Raw genomic sequence first — 22,270 nt, 5'->3', positions numbered from 1 at the left:
ACCAACAAAAGTGGTCATATTCCAGAATCTCCTCTAAAAATGGAACCACTTTCATGAGGAACAAAATGGTAGCAGATGAATCATTCTTACCATGAGATTTTTTATATTGCATATAGCACAACATGATGCTAGGATGTAGCACTATGATCATACTTATGCAGGTCTCCAGCACAAATTCACAGCCACAAGCTGCTAACGAAGGGCATTGGCAGCAAGATGCTCTTCAGATGTACAGCAGCAAAATAAAGTGATTCATATACATCCACTCACCCTAGTCTAATTAACTAGAGTCTTGTACAAACAGCTATGAAACTGCATTGTTTCACAGGTATATCGCCATTTTGTATACCTGGTTGTCCAGACTTAAGAAGCCATACTGGACACTTGGGCAACACTGTCACGAGGAATAACAGCACTGTATGGACATATAGACAGGCATGAGGAGGCACACAGTATTCTGAAAGTGTGTGGTAAATTGCTTTTGTCCACCTCCCTAGGGATGTGCATCATAGTACTGGAATTCTCATTACAAATGTCTAGCAGTAGACATATGCTTATATCATATATCAGTTGTTCTGTCAATAAGGTAGCCTGAAAATCTGGACAATCTGTTCCTGTGCATGTGTCATAACATATGGAAAAGGTAATGTTTGCCATATCCACACTGTTGCTTATTGTGGTCAGTAATTCAGTTCTATGCCTACAAACGTGTGCCCCCCCCCCCCCACACACACACACACACTGCTAGAGGACAATGTCAATGATGTTTGCCAGATGTACTCCCAAAAGGTCTAATAGCAGTGTTATGGATGATTGCCTTATCCTGTACATACCTGCAGGTACTTACAAGGTGAATGAGTCCTGCGGGCAGTGAATATATATATATATATATATATATATATATATATATATATATATATATATAGAGGCAACTATGGGGGTATGCCATGTGATAGGTACAGGGACAGATATGGGAATGCTTACAGCAGATGTACTTGTCACACATTAGTATATATATATATATATATATATATATATATATATATATATATATATATATATATGGCATACCCCCATAGTTGCCTCTGTAAATATGGTATGGTATTTTATGGTATTAACTAGGTTGCTCTTTCATCTGTTGCTGTTGTCCTACTAGCTCTAGTAGTATACAGTCTGTAGCTCCCTGTCATGTGTTCACGAGTGTCTGCATGTCTGCAAGATGCAGTGAACAGCAGAGAGTGCACAATTTGAGCCCTGCTAAAAATGATGTCCTGCTACAAGCACTTAGAACAACTGGTAGCATCTGATGGGAAGAAAGGGGTGTTGATCATCCTTTACAGGAACAAGTGTTGCAGACATTGGTCCATTCCACAAATGTGGAGGGAGGCACAATTAAACATTACAGCTGTGTTATAAGCATATTACTGACATGCCATGTAGTATCAACACAAAGGCACATTCCATAGCAGCTGAGAGGTCAGTCAAGGAGAAGGGCCACACAGAAGCATCAAACTAACAAAGCCAGAGGAGATTTTTAGTGTTCCTACTGGGGTATGATATTTGTGATATTATCCTGGAGTAGAGGACACTGTTTGAGGATGGACCCACCCTATGTGTATCAATGGATGATGCACCAGGTTAATACCACATTTGGCAGATTTCTGAACACCAGCATTGCACACAGAGAATGTAGCCAGCTGGCCACAGCATACTGTTTGTAATTTAAAGAAGAAACTACAGGTATCCAACTACATCAGGATGGCAGCAGATGTACAATTGTACTGCGTATGGAGACCTTTAACATGCATGCTGCAGGGGCACTGTTAAATCACAGATATTAATGCTCACTTAAGTGGGTCTTTTATTGTGTATTCACAGGGCAGAGCACGGCTATGATGACATCTACAAAGGCTGAGGCAGGACAACAGGATGATGTGGGGAATATACCTCTCAAATGCATCTGAATTTGCCTTATATTTTTGTTCTGTTCCCCCATAAGACTTTTGATCTTGTCCTGACCTCCATGAAACTTTTGTTTTCCTAGTAAATCAGTTAATACCGCAGTCACCCAATAATGTCAGACAGAGTTTCATAGTTATTATTGTTTGGAAAATACACGGTCATGCAAAACCTGATGTTTTATTAACTTTTTGTAAGTAAACTAGAGTAATAGTTAAATACCCGTCCCTGATGTTGGTCCTTGTATTGTACACATTAAAATTAGCCACACTGCCTGCACATATGAACTAGATGACTCTGTGAAGTTTCATGATGTATGAGACAAACATATGCACCATATATGTGAATCATGCAAACACCCTGGGAGCTAGACGTATACATTGGTCGTGATCTTATGTGCATCACATGATGCCTGCCAGATCATGGAATAGTATTCATTCTTGTTCACAAACCTTTGTGAGTGTGGACCAGGTAGTGCCTTCATTGCTATCATCTATGCAATCTATGTCACCCAATACTTCAGGAAGATAGGCAATGTCATACATGGAATGTGCAGTGTTATCACTCTCTTGTTGAGGATTTGGAAACCATGTGTACTCCCCTCCACATGCAGAAGCATTATGCTGAGGTACTTGTTGAGTACTGTAATGTTGGAAACGTGAAATACCCAATGTGATCCCAGACGGGTCATGAAAGGTCCTTGTAACCAGAACAGAAATTGCTATAAGCACAGTGGTGGTCTCTACAGGAATGGAAAGGCAATGCATTCCTATAGATTCTGTGTGTGGGCAACACATCAATCAAGGCCCATACACTGTTCCAATCTCCTTTAAAGTGATCAATCATCGCTCCGTCAGTGAAATTAAGGTACATTATCAACAACATTGCTAACTCATGCATACTAGTGTGAAGTGACGGCACTAATATTTTCAGCATGCTTTATCCATTTTATAGTCAGATGCACAAATTCTCCCAAATATGACTGCAAATCAAGAAGGTTCTTCACCTCACATACATTTAAATACCATTAGGACACCCTTTCCCTATCCAGTTGTAATTGTATCTCATCATGATGTAATTTGCATATATCTTTTCCTGCGCATTTCAGCAAAACATGAGCCTATGAACCATCACTAGTGCATGCCAGCTTACACATGGCAAATTCCCACTGAAATACACATACAACTTGTCTACAGATCGCAACCAAACTCCCCACCAGCACAGTGCATCTGCATACTGTCTGCATAAGGTGAAAAAAATAAAGGCCGCGGGACAGAACCTTACACTGAACCCACAGTATACCAGCAGACTATGAGAGAGCATTAGGTGTTGCTATATTGAGCAAAATACATAAACTGTACTGTATGCAATTAACAAAATTTATAGTATTAGAATAGAGAATCAGTCACCATAAATATCCGTCTTAGACAAGTTAAGAATTTAAACGGCTTCAAAACAGCCAGTGGCTATTCTTGAAGGCATACTATTTTGACAAATTAACAACACAAAATAAAAAAAAATAATCTGTACAGGAGATACAAGAATAGAGCAGTCGTCATCAAGCTCATACAGTCAGTATCTATTTCAACACCATGGGCTACACCAACTAATTAATTTACTTACCCACAAAGGTAACACATTAGACAAGCATAAAATGCTAGACTTGATACTTGTGCCTCCAGCACAAAAACTCAATTCTACAGGGATCATGGCCATTGCTATTACTGACCAAAGCACACCATAATCAAACAACAACAAAACATTCCCAAATCAGGTTAAAAACATGAACAACTTAAATCATGACTATAGCAATCTATAGCAATCAAGTCATCCCACCTATGGACTAGCACTGCATCACCTATGCATCCAAACTGTCTGATGCTGCTGGCATCTTCATCCAAAATATAAATGCTGTTTGACTCGGTAGCTTGCTTTAAAGCATTAATTGTAAAAATGCTTCTCAACCATGAGCATCAAGCACACTTAAAGCCTTAACAGTGGAATATGACAGAGCATGGACCAACAAAACACAAACATCCCATAATCTACTTAAATGCAGAGAAATAAATGCAAACTGTTCATCAAAGATCATACAAAATGATGCAGTGTTCGTAGCTTACTACAAACAAAAATCACCACTCATTTGAAGACAATAAGTGATCTTCTGCAGCCAGGTAATAACACTACTGTGTCACTCTCTTCAGAAGCCAGTGATACAGAAATAGCAGAACAACTTCAAAACTATTTTGAAAACACAATTCCAAACATTTCCTAAACCCCATCCTTCAGTTCCCATACTACAGATTTGAAAACTAAAGACTCAGTACCAGCTGACTTTGATGGTCTGCCTCTGGAAATCATACAACTAGCTGCACGCACTCTAGTCATTTCCCTCACTATTCTAATCATCAGAAGCATCAGGCAAGGCACTGTGCCTGCCTAATGGAAACAGGCATTTATCAAGTCTAGTCTCAAGTGAGAAACCTCAGCAGACCCAAAGAATGTTTTATCTAATGCCATTCTTAACATAGTTAACAATGCAACGTATGTATTGGTCACCAGAAGCTAGATGCCCACATAGAATACACACACAAAAAAAAAAGTCACAGTCTTTTTTTTCAAAGTTTTGTTTTTGAGTTAATGAAGCACTACTGCCTCACAGTTAGATGTTGCCCATTCGATTCTCAGTTAGAGCGTCTTCTGTGTGGCGACATGCGTGAATGGGCGTTCCTTCTTTGAAGGTTGTGCGTTAGGCCCGGCAAGCCAGCACGTAAAAATCTACTGCCAATCATTAGCGGACTGGAGTTCCGCTGTGGCGACCCCTAACTGGGAAAAGCCGAAAGACACAAACAAACAAATATCTGAATGAGTCTGTCAAAGAAGTGCTAAACAAAGACAAGGTGGTATCATCAGACCTTTTCATGGGTCTATTCAAAGCTTTCAATACGTCATCAGCAATACAGGACAAATAAACAGACCAACTGTACTAGATATGATCAGTCAAACCATCGGCTGGTTCTACAATTACCCCTGCAAAAAAAAGAAAAAAGTGTTTTGTGCGTTTCTGTATTTGAATGTTTTGTCATTGTTCTGTTCACCGTTTTGTTCATCAAGCTTTTTGGCCCGATATTGTGCTTATTTCTGCATTCAACAATTATAACAGAAACCTATATATAATTATATATGAGAGACAGAGAGAGAGTGAGTGAGTGTAGGGCAATGGATCAACTACGTACCAACACCAACACACAGAATTCCAATGTGAAAATGTCAAAACTACAAATACTGACTCATTCTGTCACCGTTTTGTTCATCAAGCTTTTTGGCCCGATATTGTGCTTATTTCTGCATTCAACAATTATAACAGAAACCTATATATAATTATATATGAGAGACAGAGAGAGTGAGTGAGTGTAGGGCAATGGATCAACTACGTACCAACACCAACACACAGAATTCCAATGTGAAAATGTCAAAACTACAAATACCGACTCATTCTGTGCATGCTCCAAGGATTACCCCAGAGTGGAGCAAACCATCTACAAGTGTTTTTGCAGGGGAGCAAGCCCCCCCTGCATCCCCATATATTCTATTCAGCTAATTATATATATATATATATATATATATATATATATATATATATATATATATATATATATATATATATATACTAACTCTGAGATCTCACAATCCTTGGGGAAAGGGAAAATTCCACTAACCAGGAATTGTCGATCTTGAACACCTGTCAACCATCTGTGTGGAATGATCAAATGATGTCAACTAAACAAGTGTCAGTGTAGATGCACAGTCAGTCTAGTGCCCTACATCCACACACACACACACACACACACACACACACACACACACACACACACACACACACACACACATATATATATGTATTCTGGACCCATTTGAGAGGACCAGTGATGGAAAGTCCCCAAAACAATAATATCTACAGTTATAAAAGTATACATACACAAGATAACTTACAGTGAACAAAACTATTTACACTGCAGTAAATATCAATTATATATATCAGTTACATATGCCGCGGTGGTGCAGCGGTAACGTTGTTGCCTCACAGCAAGAGGTTCCCCTGTTCGATTCTTGGCTGGAGTGCCTTCTGTGTGGAGTCTGCATGTCCTCCCCACGGTCGAGTGACCTTCGAAAAACATGCGTGAAAGGGGCGTGCCTTTGCTGAAGGTTGGGCATCGGGCTGACAACTCGACACCATAAAAAAAATCTACTGCCAATCATTAGCGGACCGGAGTTCTGCTGTGGCGACCCTTAACTGGGAAAAGCCGAAAAGACAAACATATCAGTTACATACTAGAGATAGTTAAATGATAGCAACAAATAAAGGTACATAGTGATCAGCAAACAGGCAGTAAACAATGAGTTAAAACAAAATGGCATTGGCAGATGAATCTGTACTGATTAGAGGGCAAGCTTTAATCATGCCAGTGAGAAACAGAATATTTACAGCATAAGGTAAAATCATGACCTATGGCTGTACACATACTTGACCATGGAGTCCTTCTGTAAGTGAACTGACAACAACCAGTAATATCTTATACACCAAGCTTGTGAAAACCATGTTACAAGAGGTCAAGCTGTATACAATTGGTATAAGTCATCCTTGGGGTTTGCCAGCACTCAAACACAATTTTATATGACCTCGTGATGCTGTTCATCTTCAGGGTAACAAAATGTTTGGACGCCAAGAGCAGGAAAATAGACCATTGTTAACTAGTCCAACTCAGGCAAAAGCTCCGGACACCCAAATGCACACCATTCCATCTATTTTTCTCTCAGTACTGAGCATTAGTATTCAAGTAGAATGCCTGTTCTTGAACCTCCTTCATAATATCTCCATTTAACCAAACGATCCTGCCAAGTGTTACCTTTCTTCTTTCCCATGCCATAACCAAAGAATCATTTGTTAATGTTTGGCTGTACTGGGACTTTACTGATGCATTAGTGGTTAAAGATGCATGGTCAACAATTATGACAAAAAGTATACAGCATTTTGGTATTGATAAAAAATATTCTGCTTTTTCAAGCACTATCACCGCTCAGTCATAACACTCCGACAAGTGTTATGACCAGTGTCTATCATTTCCTGCTGAGGGACCACTCAAGGGTAACACACTGAGAACTGTCAAGTCTGGCATCTGTCACTTCATGCTGATGGACTAACAATTACTAGACAGCCTATAAAGCTCTGCTATGAAGCATTAATACATGCATTTAAAATAGTATGCAATTCATTCTCTTGTGCCATTATTTTTATTTCTCTACTTACTTGTTTTTTCTTGAGTTTGCCCAACTAGGTTTATCGTCTGTTTTCAGGACAGGCACAAGGTGGCATTTATCTACACTACAGAAATTTGGCTATGACAATGAGGAAAGTTTTCTACTGTCATTTCTGATAAGTGCTATAGTATCGACAGCTACCTAAATTAGCACCAGTTCTGGCAGAAGCCACTTCAGAGGTGCAGCATCCACCTCATATTATGCTACAGTTTCAGTGCTGGAACATGAATGCAACCACCTGATATAACCCATGGCCTTTTTTTTCAGCATTTCTGAGAGTAAACAGATTGGCTCTTCATGACTTCATAGCAGCCAGATAACAGCTATTTTATTAGCACTCCCTTCTTCATTTCCACATATCCCTCCAGACCTGCAACCACCAATCTCACCATCTAGCGGAGTGAGCTGGCTTGTCAGTGGGCTTGGGAGGTGAAGACAAAGGAGACTGCAGCATCATTATGAGTCAAAGAGATTTATTGTTGTACGAGTCACACCCTAACTTTCTACTCTTGTGCCAGAATGATCTTTTGAGGAAGGTGTGTACACAGGTTTGGGAGGATGGTCCCCACCTAGACAGTGATATCACCTTAAATCCAAACCACTGAAAAGTGAGCACTTACTGCAGTCCCCTGACTCCATCAGTGACTCAAACCTTCATCCATACCCTGTGGAATGTAACCCTTCTCCTACCCTCCCCCCCCAGGCAGACAGTATCACCTATTCATTACTCCCTCTCCTGGTTGGCTCACAGACTAGTCAAACTGGGGTCATCGGGGTTCTAGCAGGGTTTCACCCCTGTACATCTTGTAGCTAACTGACTCCACAGGTTTATGACTTTCCCAGCATCAAAGACAAGTATGCAGTATGCTAAGCCACAGCCTTACCTTCTCCCATGCTAGACTAAACAAAAACATGGTCCTTTGGAACTAATGTATTAAACAATTGTTAACAAAGCATTGGTGTTCCAGATTTAAAATACAGTCTTTGAAATTCTGCATGTGAGCAAAAACCCAAACTTTCTAACAGAACTTGAAACCTAATCTTTTCATTGGTAAAGCTTCCCTCCATCCGGATATGGGGGCTACATCACTCCTTGCATCCTTTTCTTAATATAATCAATTCTAGGGTTGCTGCACCTTGGTAAATAGAAATCTTCCTTGCAGTGACCTTCCTTAACCATAATGCAGTTTTGCAGTCGTCAACTGCTGTAGAAGTGTCACTGTGACCTATGTACGCTACCATTAATGAATACTGTGTCTGTCATCAAATTTTTTATTCATTATTTAAAAACATTAGACATACTAGACCCAAGTCTATTTTCAGGAGTTTTGTAACCCCCCCCCCCAAAAGAACTAACTATTGAGGACACCACAGGATGTTTTGCTCAGTACATCTCTCAACACATGTCAAAATTGAATGTAGAAGGGCAGATGATGTTCTTCACAAAAGCTAGGAAGAAAGAAGACATTTAAGGACCTGTCAGGCTCACGTCATTTGGTAGTGGAAGTGGAGGAAGGAAGTGGAACTCGTGAAAACGATTGTGATACACCAGGAATCCACTGCAGTGTAATATTGAAGATAACATTTAGCAAGGCTGTGAGATATGAAGTTTAGACTTTGCGTGCCATACCTCTAAACATTCACAAAAGATTCAGTAAATCATTTACTCCTCTCACCCACTATCACAATCCCCAAGTCACTTCCCAAACAATAAAGGCATTTATTTGCTGCACTAACAAGTCAAAAACTGCTCACAGCAGGGAAATTACGGTCACTGGTTTAGGACTTGCAAACACTGGGCAGAATTGTGAGATTTATTAGTTTGTACAAATAGCCACACTGTACATTGTAGCCTTATTATGCAATCACTCAAAAGGAATCTTTGTCAAGGAAATTGAATTCATGACGTTCTCGGGGTGACAAAGGCCTACATGAATTTCAGAAAGACGCCCAGTGTGTTTTTCACTACAGACTTAAAAATATGATCTGCAGCTGTAGCTTAAAGATCAGTTTGCTAAAATGAACTAGGAAATGGATGCACATACAGGTGGTGCTAAATAAAGCTCCGTTAAGGCAAAGCAGGTTGACTAATGAATTGTGACAAGAGCTTGCTTTAATATTTAAGCGTTAATCTCGCTAAATATCATTATAAAAATGTTATACTTGTAGAAATTATATACCTAATAATGTAATACTGCTTGAGTACTATCATATGTACAACCTACAGCAGTACAGCTCCCTTAACTTTTTTATTTTCATTTATTTATTTTTTTACAAATATTACTCCACACCTTTTCTCATTCTTTTAACCATACCAAGTAATTCTTCCTACTTGTAACATCCTTAGGTTCAAATAGCATTACTAGTATATGCTGCAATTTCTGCTTTTAGCATAGCAGTTAGGTCCCAGTAATTACCAGCTTCTTTACTGCATGCTACCAGTATATAATACTTGTATTTGTAAGAAGTGTATATTAAAATGGCATCATGAAGTCTTATCTGTGCATTAAAATTGCTGTAACTCTTCTAGACATCCTAAACAAATCTGCACCCTTACTACAAAAAAAAAAAAAAAAAACAGATGTACAGCCTTCACTGCCTTGGATTACTTGTGATACCAAAATGTTAAAGCTTGCAAATGACCAAATCTGACAAATTATAAAACTCAAATCACCCAGAGAATGGAATATGTTCCATGCCATACAGAATTAATTAAAATACCAAATACCATTTCACTAAGTAAAATGTCCTTCCTTGTATCCTCGACCAAAACAGACAACATAAATGAAATCCAAAAAGTCTAAAACAATAGACAGCGCTTCTTCATCCCAGTCACTAACATACCTCTTCTCCTTTCCTATGACTAGATGACATGCCAACAGCTAATATAGCAATAACCCACGCCTGGGTGTGGGTAATGTTGGATTTGCCCACGATTGGTGTGGTTTGGTCACGAGGGCAAAGCCCGAGTGGCCAAACAAAGCCAACCGTGGGTAAATCCAGCATTACCCACACCCAGAAGTGGGTTATTGACATTATACAATGACATTATTTAAGAAAAAAACTAATTACTTTTCTTAAATAATGGCATTGTATAATGCCTCCATGCTGCCCTTCCGCAGCTGTCTGGTATTCTGCGGCAGTTCTGATGTACTGCGCATGCGTCTGCCTACGCAGTACATCAGAGCTGTGGGCAAAAGCAACTGAGAAAGCAAGATTTCCGTTGCTTTTTACAAACTGTTTTGCTATGTTAAATGGGTTTAACATAGCGAAACAGCTTTAAAATAAGCAACGGAATCTCCGTTGCTTATTTTAAAGCTGTCTCACTATGTTAAACCCACTTAACATAGTGAGACAGTTTTGAAAAAAGCAACGGAGAAAACAAGATCTCAGTTGCTTTTTACAAACTGTTTCGCTATGTTAAATGGGTTTAAACTAGCGAGACAGCTTTAAAAAAAGCAACAGAGATTCTCCGTTGCTTTTTTAAAGCTGTCTCGCTATGTTAAACTCGTTTAACATAGCGAGGCAGTTTTGCTGTAAGAGTTATAGTAATAGAAAAAGTCTGGGCGACCGGACCTTTTTCCATTACTATAACTCGGATTTACAATGTGCACGCTGACCAATCAGCATGCACGTTTTTGAATATTAATGGGAGGGTTGTTGTACAATGAATGTTAATCTTTTTCATGATTCTATATAAAAATTAATGCCAATGCCTTCTGATGAGTCTTTTGGCTTTTCCCGGTTAGGGGTCGCCACAGCGCAACTCCAGTCCGCTAATGAGTGGTACTACATTTTTACGTGCCGAGTTGCCAGCCCTGACGCACAACCTTCCACAAAGGTATGCCCATTCACGCATGTCTCCACACAGAAGACGCTCTAGGTGAGAATCGAACCGGACAGCATTTTACTGTGAGGCAACAACACTACCGCAGCACCACCACCACGGAATTCTTGTAAAACCTTCTCCAGCTTCACAGCTAGGTCTTTTTCATAATTCAAAACTACATGTGCCTGTATGGTTCTTAAACTAAAACTCAAACATGACTGCCTGGTGACAGACAACATTCTACCTAAATTACTAAAGGATTCAGCTCTCTTATTGCTTATCCTATCATAATACTTATAAACAGACTCATAAAAGGTAAGGTTCTACACTGTTGGAAACAACAACCTCTCATATCCTTGCACAAGGGTTACCCTTCCACCTCCCATAACAATTGCTGACCCACTGCCTTATTACCTTATTAACCATTCTGTCAAAAAACTTGCAAAACCTAGTCATCACAAGCTACTTGATAATCTCCAAATGTCAGTCTAATATACAATTTGCAGCATGGTTTTTAGTCCCATCATAAAGCATATACATTCTATCTTGACCTTTTTGAATATATTTCTGAGGAAATTATCTCCGGTAAAATCACTGAAAAAAATCTAACTAAACTTATCAAAAGCATCCATGTTGAAAACTGTACTTTCAAAACATTATAGCCTACTCGTGTTCATTGAGTTGTACCTGAATACAATTCAGTTTGCAGGGTCTTGTGGCTGTATATTCACAGTGTTATTGTGAATTCATATTGTTTTTAGTTTGTGTATAACAATCTTGTAATTATCCTTTAAAGACTATACTGCAAACGTGACTTGAGAATTCAGCATCTATGGTTAACAAATAATAATAATAAATAGATACAGATATGTAAAACAATCCAGAAAACTAATCTGATGGTCAGAGACCACGAGAAAGCTTTAAAGTAATCATATAATTTACTCTAATAATGTGTGAGCAGACCTCTCAACTGTCCCAGTTCTGGAAGAACATTCCTATTTTGAGACCTGATTTACTCTTACACATGATGTACCTATTTTTGAGGTATCTCACTATTTTCAGGCTTGATTCGTCCCTTCACCCAGTTCTTCTCAATCTCTTTCATCAAATATTAATTTTGAAGTTTCTAGAACACAGAAAACCACAACACATGACCAACATTCTAGTTGCACCAATGACTTAAAGAAAGAACACCCTTTTTCAGAAGCAAAAATAAATGACCCTGTCTGGTAAAATTTTACAATACAGTTCCTTAAAGTCTACAGATTTTACACTGTTGATAATGTGCTTATATTTTCCTTCATTTTTGTCACTCCCTGTTTTTTAAACATGTTTCCAAGTATTATCACATATTCCTACTGGAAGCAGGAAGAGTTACATGCTATATATGGGTTACCTTCAGTTTATAGACAGTCCACTTCCCCGACATGCATTCACCCAACACTTCAAATTACCGACATTCCCAAAGCCAATGTTACAAGCGTGGTTAGTGAACACTTGGCCATCTACTTGAACTTTTCCCCTTACCCCCGCGGTAGTGCGTTCTCAGAGTTGGCATATTTAGTAAGGGGGGTGCGGGGGGCATGGCCCCACATTGGTGGGTTTGTTTTCTTCGAGTAGTTTTTCCATCGGGGTGGCCAAGTGTTTACTTCCCATTTGGGAAACGTTGGCTTTGAGAATGTCAGTGATTTGACATGTCTGTTAACTGGGTTTCAGGGAAGTGGATTGTCAATAAACTGTAGGTAACCCGCTACATGACATTTAAATTGTATGCTAATTAGATATCCAGACTTCTGGCTGGATTTCTCTACTTCTCAAAGGTCTTTGTTCCTACTTTCAAAGTCTGTAGGTTGACAGGTATGTATGACAGGACTATTTGAAATGCAAAAAACGCAAAATAGTTGCTGATATTCACAGCAAGAAGTGCAGCACAAGAATAAAGATGCTGATACACTGTGTACATTTTAGAAGTCTACTTCAGTGCAACACATATATACATCTATCTGGAAGCAGTTTGAACAGACAAAAACCCCTTGGCTTGCTGAGTCTGCCCAGTTTCCTACTGTCTGGATAAAGTGACAGCCAAAAGATTCTTTATTTTCATTTCTTTGCTGCATAAGAATTATTTTATGTCTGTCATATGTAGTTACGACTTCTGTCTATATAATATCTTTGTAGGAATAAAGAAAAGAGTGCAGAAAGTATGCATCTTCATGAAAAAGAACTGTTTATGGAGAATTTAGGCTTTTGTGGGGACGATTGGCTGGGGACACATGGATGAATTGCAGTTCACCCATACAAATCAAATGGCTGCTGCAAATTCACTGTGAGAACTGAGATGTTTGCAGTGCCTAGCCCATAGCTTGAATAACCATGTGCAGGGGGAATACAATGCAAATGTCCCCCAGCAGCATAGGGACAGCAAGTAGCAGGATGCTTGGTGGATATGTTAGTTGAAGAAAAAACTGCAACATTCAATGGGTATGAGTATGACAGCAGGAAGTGATGGATGTTGTGATTGGAAGTGCATGCTTATATAACTGCAGCTTCCAAAAGTATGCAACAGCATGCAGGACATCCTGTACATTTCTGTAGTCACACTCATACTCCAGTGTGGGTTTTAGGTGATGCTCCCTAGACAAAATGGATCTCTTATGGAACATCAAAGACATTCCCCTGAGCACAGATGTTTTGTGTTCATCTGTCAAATGTCTTTCTTTCTGCAGCACAGTAAGATGTTCATGTAGATGTACAGTGGGCTGTCCTGGCAACACCCTCAGCTACTGGTGCCAGGCCTCCACTTACAGACATACATATAAATACTAATATTTCCAACTGAATGCAGTGGATCCTGGTCTGACAGGTCACATACATTCCAGACCCTTAACCCCCTGTATTTGGTTATTCCACATATAGGCAGGGCACTGCATGCTTCTCTGTGCCCACAGTGAATTTGCCATAACCATATGTCTCTGCAGCTGAACTGCAGTTCAGCCATGTATCCCCAATCAACAATCCCCTCAGGAAAATGTCTTACAGCCTACAAGCCAAAATCTGTTCATGGAGGATAAGGCTTACCCTGGAACCAGGAAACGGTATTGGGCCTGCTCCTTTTTGGCATCTACTTCTCTAAAATGGAAGAAAATGCTGAAGGTTTATGGCTGACTAAGCTTGCAGATGTTTGCAAGCTGGGGGTTATCATCAACTTCCCCACAGACACTAGCATTCTTCAAGAAGGTCTATCTCTGACTAATAAATGGTGCCAAAGCCATGGTCTTAAACTCAATGCTAAAAAATGCATAACTGTACCCTTTGGGAAGTCAACCATCCTAGCTAATTGCTATGTTGATAATACACCCCTAAGAGTCGACCCAGTGGTCAAGGATCTGAGTACACACGTAGACAGTAGCCGTACCTTCAACCGCCATACGGCCATAGTGGTGAGGAAATCCTTTTATGTTGTGCAACTTATATGTAAGGGCATCGCATCTAGGTCCAGAGAGGTCATTATCCCACTGTACTCCACCCTTACCAGACCGATCAGGAGTACAATGATCCCTTTCGTATGTACCTGACCAGGCATATGCAGCAACTAGAGCAACCTCAAAGGTTCCTTACAAAAAGAATGCAGGGAGTTATAATCCTGCATTATGCAGAGAACCTTAAAGCCCTTTTCTCTCTACTCAGTCTACTACAGATTGCTGAGGGGTGTGCTATGCCTGGCTGACAAGGCATCATGCGACTTAAACAGAACATGCTGGAGAGACAGATATGTGTCCCAGAGACTGCCCTTTCTATGGAACAGGCTTCTCAACCATGTTAATCTAAGTTCATCTATTACCCAGTTTCAGCACAGCCTAGACAAGCGGATGGGGAAGAGGAAATTTACACCGGGCCTGGCACCCATGCCCCTTATGGACAAAGGCAGCTTATAAATGCCTGGCCCTCAATGTCCTATTTGGATGTAGGACATCATTATTCTTTCGGGAAAACTTGGCTAGGTTTAGAAAGGCCCCCTAAGGTCATTAACCTAGTAACAGTCTATGAATCTATGAAAGGTAAGCAACAGAACAATGAAGTATTTCTTGATGAAAATGTGGTAGAGGCTGATCAGTTATACTACAGGGGCACTAGAAACAGCTAAACTGGGGAAGATGACAGTCAAGACTGCATGCTCCTTAATGCATGGATCCCATTCTAAGTCAGAAAGAAGAAGGATTTGCCATGCAAAAAAAAAAAAAAAAAAAAGATAGCCCCAGCATCAAACACAGTCCTTCTAAAAAGCAGCCACCACTTGGGTCTGTAAATAACTCTGCCCGCCAGATTTGCACTTCACTGGTTACAGTTTGCTTCCCAAATAAAAATGTGATATTATCCAGTGCTGTAATTTAAAGACAAAATGACAGCAAACACATTCTTTTTTTAATCATAGAGGTCATACCCAACGGGATTTCATCTTTCAGCCACTAAATATTACAAGAGAAAACTCTGAGGAATTCTTCAGGTGTTTGCAAAGAGCATTTAAAAAAAGTAAAAGACTTAAAACGCAGCTACGCCTTTGTAGTGGCCTCATCTTTCTATTTGCAAAATCACTTTTGTAATGGTAAAGTGATAAATGCAAATGGAAACTAGGAATACAATGTTCATCCTTTTCAGTGTCTAAACGTGTGGCTAATTAATATAAATAGTTTCAAAACTTAATGAAACTCATTTACTTTATCAAGCAAACATAAATTTTAAACTAGAAAATGAAGAAAACAACTCACAGAACAGAAGACTTCAAACAGCCAAGCTTACTGCAGGATACCTATCATCCAGTGGCCTTTACTCTTCAAATCTAAAGTTTTTAAGACAAATCTCCCATAAAAGTTAATCTTTAAACAAAACCTCACAAAGAAGTAATTGCAGCTGCTATCATGTTTCTTACAGCTTTCTCTGGAAACTCCTCCCCCTGCCTGCACTTCCTGAACTCACTTGAAAAATCATCCTGTGACAAATTAACTACTTGTGTGCCACTCTTTCAAGTCTATCCTTTTTTTTTATGACATTTTTGTACACTGACACAAAGGCAAACAGAAAGGCATGTACACACATGCAAATACATACCTTTGTGAGGTACAGCAGAGACAGACTGCAGAACTCAGGTCACCATGGAGAATCAGAAGGGAATGTATACTTAAACTGTCTGAAGAGTGACCATGCAGCTGCTTGGTGCATTGCTTTCTTCCATGCTGGAACCAACATGAGGGGAGGACTGATGGAAGCTCATCAGCAGTATTGATAAAAGCTTCTATTTAAAGATTTTCTTAAATTCACTAAAATGTTGACAATCATTTGGTTCCTAACTGGTAGCAAAGTACAAATGCTGCAGTACCCGCATTTGCATTCTATTTTAGTGTTCTCTATGTTTCTGTTTGACTTGCACTTCTAAACTACTTTTCAAGGAGTTACTTCAGACCCTGCCCCAGCATAAAATGAGAAATTCTGCAAAACAGAAGTGAAACACTGATGTTGCCCATGCTTATGGGAAAACATTATCAGCTTTTCTATGTACTGTTGTGTAGAAGTAGTTGCACACAACAATGGCTTTACTGGAAAAGCTCACGCAGTCTCTGCTACAACTTGCTATGAGAGAAAGGGTAGTTTGCTTTTGCTTTCTTGTATTTTGTATTACTTATTTGCCTTCTTCTATTTTGTATGTTGTGATTTGTTGTCTTTACACTGTGTTCTACTTGTATTCTGCTTTTAATTGCGTATTAAAGCTAGGAAAGAGACCACAGTTTTGTCTCTTGTGAGTCAATTTCCCACCATCCCACCTTGGTGCTGTTGTGTTCTTTGTCTTTCTAGTTACCTGCCCCTTACGTTAATTTGATCACATATCTCCTTTCTTCTCCTCTTTTATTGGCTGTTGTGAGTAAGCACAAAGTTATCATTTTGTGAAATCAATACCCTTCAACTATTTAAATTTATTGGCCATCCCACTATATTCCAGAGAACCAGAATACAAAGTCTTTGCCCCTTTCAAACTATCCTTCTATTCTGAAATTAATGACTCTCCACTTAGACAGCTAAAGCTTAAGTTACCCCCCCCCCCCCCCCCCATATCTAACTGCATATTGCACACTGATGTGCTTAGGAGATTAAACATCTTTTTTCCATCTTATTTTTAAAATCTGCAACATGTATTGCAAATCCACCAATTATTGCAGAACCCACATTCTGCCTCTCAGTAGTCATCTTGGGATTAGTGCTTCTGTTTTCTTCTGATAAGAGAAGGAGTATAGGGCCATTATTTCCTGGAGACTGCTAATCACCGGAAAGCCTAATAACTGCTTCACAGGTGACAGCTTGGAATTTGTGTTTATATTCTGCTCCTGGTGACAGAAGGAGCAGAGTGCATTGATTCCTGACTGTTTCTGGTTGGGCAGTGAGGGTCTGTACATGACATTCCTGATTGGTCCGGTTGCTATTCAAGGCATCTGCCAGGAAAAGGCTACAACAAGCCTATAGACCCTTCCATCATCTGGGACAAGACTGTGGATCACCAAACAGGCTGTGGCCTCCTCATCTAGGGATTGGTGCTAATGTTTTGCTTCTGGTGACAGAAGAAGCAAAGGAGCATTGTATCCCAGCAGAGTGAAACTGTGGTAAGACCATCACTAGTAGTAGCCATTCATCCTTAAATTTTCAGGGTCTACTTATTAGTTTCCCATCAAGTGTTTGGTTGTGCCCTGTATAGACACAGACACCTTGAGTTGCATTTTTCCTGTAAAAACACAATTGAAATTTCACCAATACCTAATTGCACACAGGAAAACTAGTTGTAGTGACAAGCACTATAGCCAGAGTTGCAAACCAGATACTCCTGACATTGCTTTATATTCTCACTCCAACTGTCTAATCAATAAAAAGGGTCTGTTGCTATGGATATGAACTTTCCCACTATCTCAATTACCAGCTTGGTGGATATCGGCATTCTAAGGCAATGTAGAAATTGCCTCATGTTTACTGACAACCAGTTAATTCTCAAACTGATACGGTATGTGAGATATATATTTACACAATGTCAGTGGAGGCAAAACTCTCACATAAAAGTACTCCTAATGTCAATAAGACTGTCAGTAGTACACATGCTGCATCCATCACACACAATTCAAAGCAGACATATAGACCCACATATGCTGAGGCACTTAAATGCAACTTTCCTAAACCCCAAAGACCTCCTAGATGAAGTACACATAACAAATATCCTCAGCAGCCCTGAATGCACTCTTTCAAAATAACGCCCACATAAACACATACAGTCACATCTCATGAAGCCTGTACCTCTAAGCCTATAAGGCAAGCTACCACACAATCCAACAGTCTGGCCATTGGAGACTCCATCGTGAGGCACACCGATGTCCCTCTCACCAAGATGAGTAAGGAGGAAAGTCAGACTCAGTTGCTTATCAGGGGCTAGGATCTGCCCTATTACACATGCACTCAGGTCAATGGACCACAAGTACCAGTGTGACTCAGTCATAGTCCACGTGGGTGTAAATGACCTGAGACATACCCCCATAAAGTATATGAAGAGAGGGGTCTATATCATATCATATCATCAAAGGTTCAGCTCCACAAACCTCTGTTCGTCGAACCAAAAACAGCGAATGTTCACTTAAGCAAATGTTCACATCAGAGAATGTCTTACACAGGGAAGCGAATTAGTTGACAAGCATTGCAACCATCACACACACTGCAGTAGGTCAAACCTCCACACACCCCTACCTATATATACCAATTCCAGGATCGCACTACAGTGGGAAACGGCAAATTTCCTGATGTCAGCCAACTAATTCCATTCCCTGCTTAAGACATTTTGTCAGCATGGAAGGAGATGGTCAACATGTCATGTTGCTTTGCCAGGCATGGTCTTTCTCTCCTCTCCCCTCCAGGCTTTTGAATATTAGCCAAAACATTAACTTCCCTCATAGTGCCTTTTTTAGGCAATACCAAACTGAAAGTACTTCCAACATAGCAAATAAAAAAAACTCCATCCCTAGAAGCTCTTCTCACCCTAAAGAATGTTTATGTCTGTGTGGCCACTGACACACGGTTTAAAGTCACAGAGAGCCCGCCAACAGTGCAAGGTTATAATGCCTTCCACCCATTTAGATTAGTTACTACACAGGCAGGGACTAAAAAGTGGAGGTGTCTCAATTTACATCAAAAATAAATATACCTCAAAGCTGATTAAATAGGACAATGCACTTACTTGAGCTACTCTATATTCAAATTATCGTAGGCAAAATGTAATACTACTTCCTTGCAAGCTATACATCCCCCCTATGACCAGGAAACCCATACCATGTACTTAAACTTATTGGAAACACTCACCATCCATCCCAATTACATATTCATGGGTGATTTACTTAACACACTATTAACCGGGAATCCTATTCAACACCAAACGTACCGGCACACAGATTCCTTGATTTTGTAAACACAAAATCCCTGGACCAGAATGTCAAAATATAACCCTGGAATACTCAGGAACTACTCTAAGGCTAATTCCTGCTATTAAGTGATAACTTGTCAAAATCTGAAGGCTCCATAAACCCTAGGAACACTGCTGCCTATGCTGAACTGTTCACAGAAACCCTAAATAATCATGTTAACAGCTGCATAGAGGCAGCTGTACCCACCAGGAAGAAGTACAGAACTAACTCACAAAAACAAACCATCCTAGTGAAATCACAAAATCAGTAGGCTGTATAACAAAAGGAAGAACATCATGACAAAAATTAGAAGGTGCAGCACCCAGCCGGATAAAAGCACTTTCATCAAACTAAACAAACAACTCAGAGGATAAATAAAGTCTACCAAAGCCACATTTGGGGTAAATTTGGCCTCCAAGGCCAAGTACAACCACAAGGCATTTTTTAGCTATGTCTTACACCTTAAAGGCAATACAAAATTATGTGCAGAGCTCATTGTAAACAAAGCTACCTATACTGAGCCAGAAGATATAGCAAACCATCTGGCCAACAAATTCAAGTCCAACTTTACCCTTCTCTCCCCTCAACCTTCACTCGGGAAATACCATCAAATATAACTCCCTCTGCCATCACTAGGGAACAGATCCTTAATGCTCTCTCTAAGGCCAAGACGACTGCATCAGTGGGCACAGACAACATCCCAGGATGCCTTCTAAATAGCATGAAACATGACCCATCAAGCCCTCTGAAATTGCTATTTAACTGTAGCCTCCAAACAGGCTTTGTGCCTCATGAATTGGGAACAGCAACAGTCATCTCTCTGCACAAAGGCGGGCCAACTACAGAGCATGAAAACTACAAACCTATAAGTCTCACTAGTTTTATATGCAAAGCTATGGAAAGAATTATCATGGAAATGATCAATAATGATATTGTAAACCACCAGACACTGGACCCAACCCAGTTTGGTTTCATCAAGGACAGGTTATGCCTACTTAACCTGCTGGACTTCTTTGAGAAGGTCACCAAAGCAATTGATGAGGGGAAAATGGTTCACACTCCCTACCCTGACCTGTCCAAGACAGTTGACACAATACCCCACTTGGGCATTGTTGACAAATTCAAGAGGTTAGGTACCAACCCATATGTCACCCAGTTTGATAATCAACTGGCACATAGACAGGATCCAGGTAGTTAAAATTGGGGAGTCCACTTGTACAAATATGCCAGTTACAAGTGGAGTCCCTCAGGGATCAGTCCTTGGACCACTCCTTTTTTGTCATTTCCTTCCCTGAAGTCAAAGCCAATGTCAATAGTCTTTGGCTGACTAAATTTACAGATGATTACAAATTAGAAGCTATCATTGAATCCCACACTGACACAAATGTTCTCCAAGAAGTGCTGACACAGACAAACAAATCACAAGAAATCATAATAGTATCCTTCAGGAAGTCATCCACTCTGGTAACTATCATATTGACAGCACACCCATTAGAGCTGTTTCAGTAGTCATGGACTTGGCCACATGCACACACACTCACACACACACACACACACACACACACACACACACACACACACACACACACACACACACACACACAGACACACACACACACACACACACACTCACACACACACACACACACACTCACATACTCACACACACACACTCACACTCACATACTCACACACACACACACACACACACACACACACACACACACACACACACACACACACACACACACACACACTCACACTCACATACTCACACACACACACACACACACACACACACACACACACACTCACACACACACGCACACACACGCACACACACAAGTACACACACACGCACACGCACTTACACACACACTCACACACACACACTCACACACACACACTCACACATACACAGTAATCTAGCCTTTGACAGTAGTAAGGAAATCATTCTATGTTGTGCAACTTATAAAGAAAGATATGGCATCTAGGTCTAAGGAAGTCATTGTTACACTGTATTCGGCATTCATCAGACATATAATTGAGTACAATTCCCCCTTTGGTATGTGCCTAAGCAGGCACATCAAACAAATGGAACATCCACAGAGGTTCTTCACTAAAAGAATACGGGCCATAAGTAAAATGCCCTATGCAGACCGCCTCAAGGCCCTATCTCTGTATTCTGTCTCCTACAGGCTGTTGAGGAGAGCTCTATGCCTGGCATACAGGGCATTGTCAGACCCTACTCTGATGGACCTCCTGCATATCAGCAAAACAAACAGCACCATAATTACCCATTCTAAAGACTTAAATCTTGCCTGTGATATAAATAGGACCTGCTGGAGAGACCGGTAGGTATCCCAGAGACTAACCCATCTCTAGAACAGACTCCCCATCCATGGGAAGTAGAGTTCCTCCATAACCCAATTCAAGTGTAACTTGGACAATTGGTTGGGGGACAGGAAATTGATCCCTGACTTGGCACCTATGTCTCTAAGGGACACAGGCAGCTTGTAAATGGTTCATCTCCCAGGTCCCTGCTTGTACATATTTAATCTCCCAAGCACCTGCTTACACTTATTAAGGGTACCAGAACTTGTCAGATATTTGGGATGCATAGCTAGGCTGAAAATGGCCCTTGTGGTCATTAGCCTAGTAAACACCTATGAACCTATGAACA

At 40.2% G+C, this 22,270-nt stretch overlaps 1 protein-coding gene across 1 annotated transcript in view; it reads right to left on the bottom strand.

Moving 5' to 3' along the window:
• ABHD14B (abhydrolase domain containing 14B) overlaps nucleotides 1-16,054 on the bottom strand; it is a 121,456-nt gene extending 105,402 nt beyond the window's left edge. Inside the window, exon 1 of the mRNA XM_044078100.1 lies at nucleotides 15,874-16,054. The gene's annotated coding sequence lies outside the window, so the exon portion shown is untranslated. The remainder of the gene's footprint in view (nucleotides 1-15,873) is intronic.
• Between the last annotated feature and the right edge of the window lie 6,216 nt (nucleotides 16,055-22,270).

This window comes from Protopterus annectens, chromosome 7.part0 (assembly GCF_019279795.1).
Source record: "Protopterus annectens isolate FY-2018-M chromosome 7.part0, PAN1.0, whole genome shotgun sequence".
NCBI classification, from domain to species: Eukaryota; Metazoa; Chordata; order Ceratodontiformes; family Protopteridae; genus Protopterus; species Protopterus annectens.
This window is presented reverse-complemented; position numbering and strand designations above follow the sequence as displayed.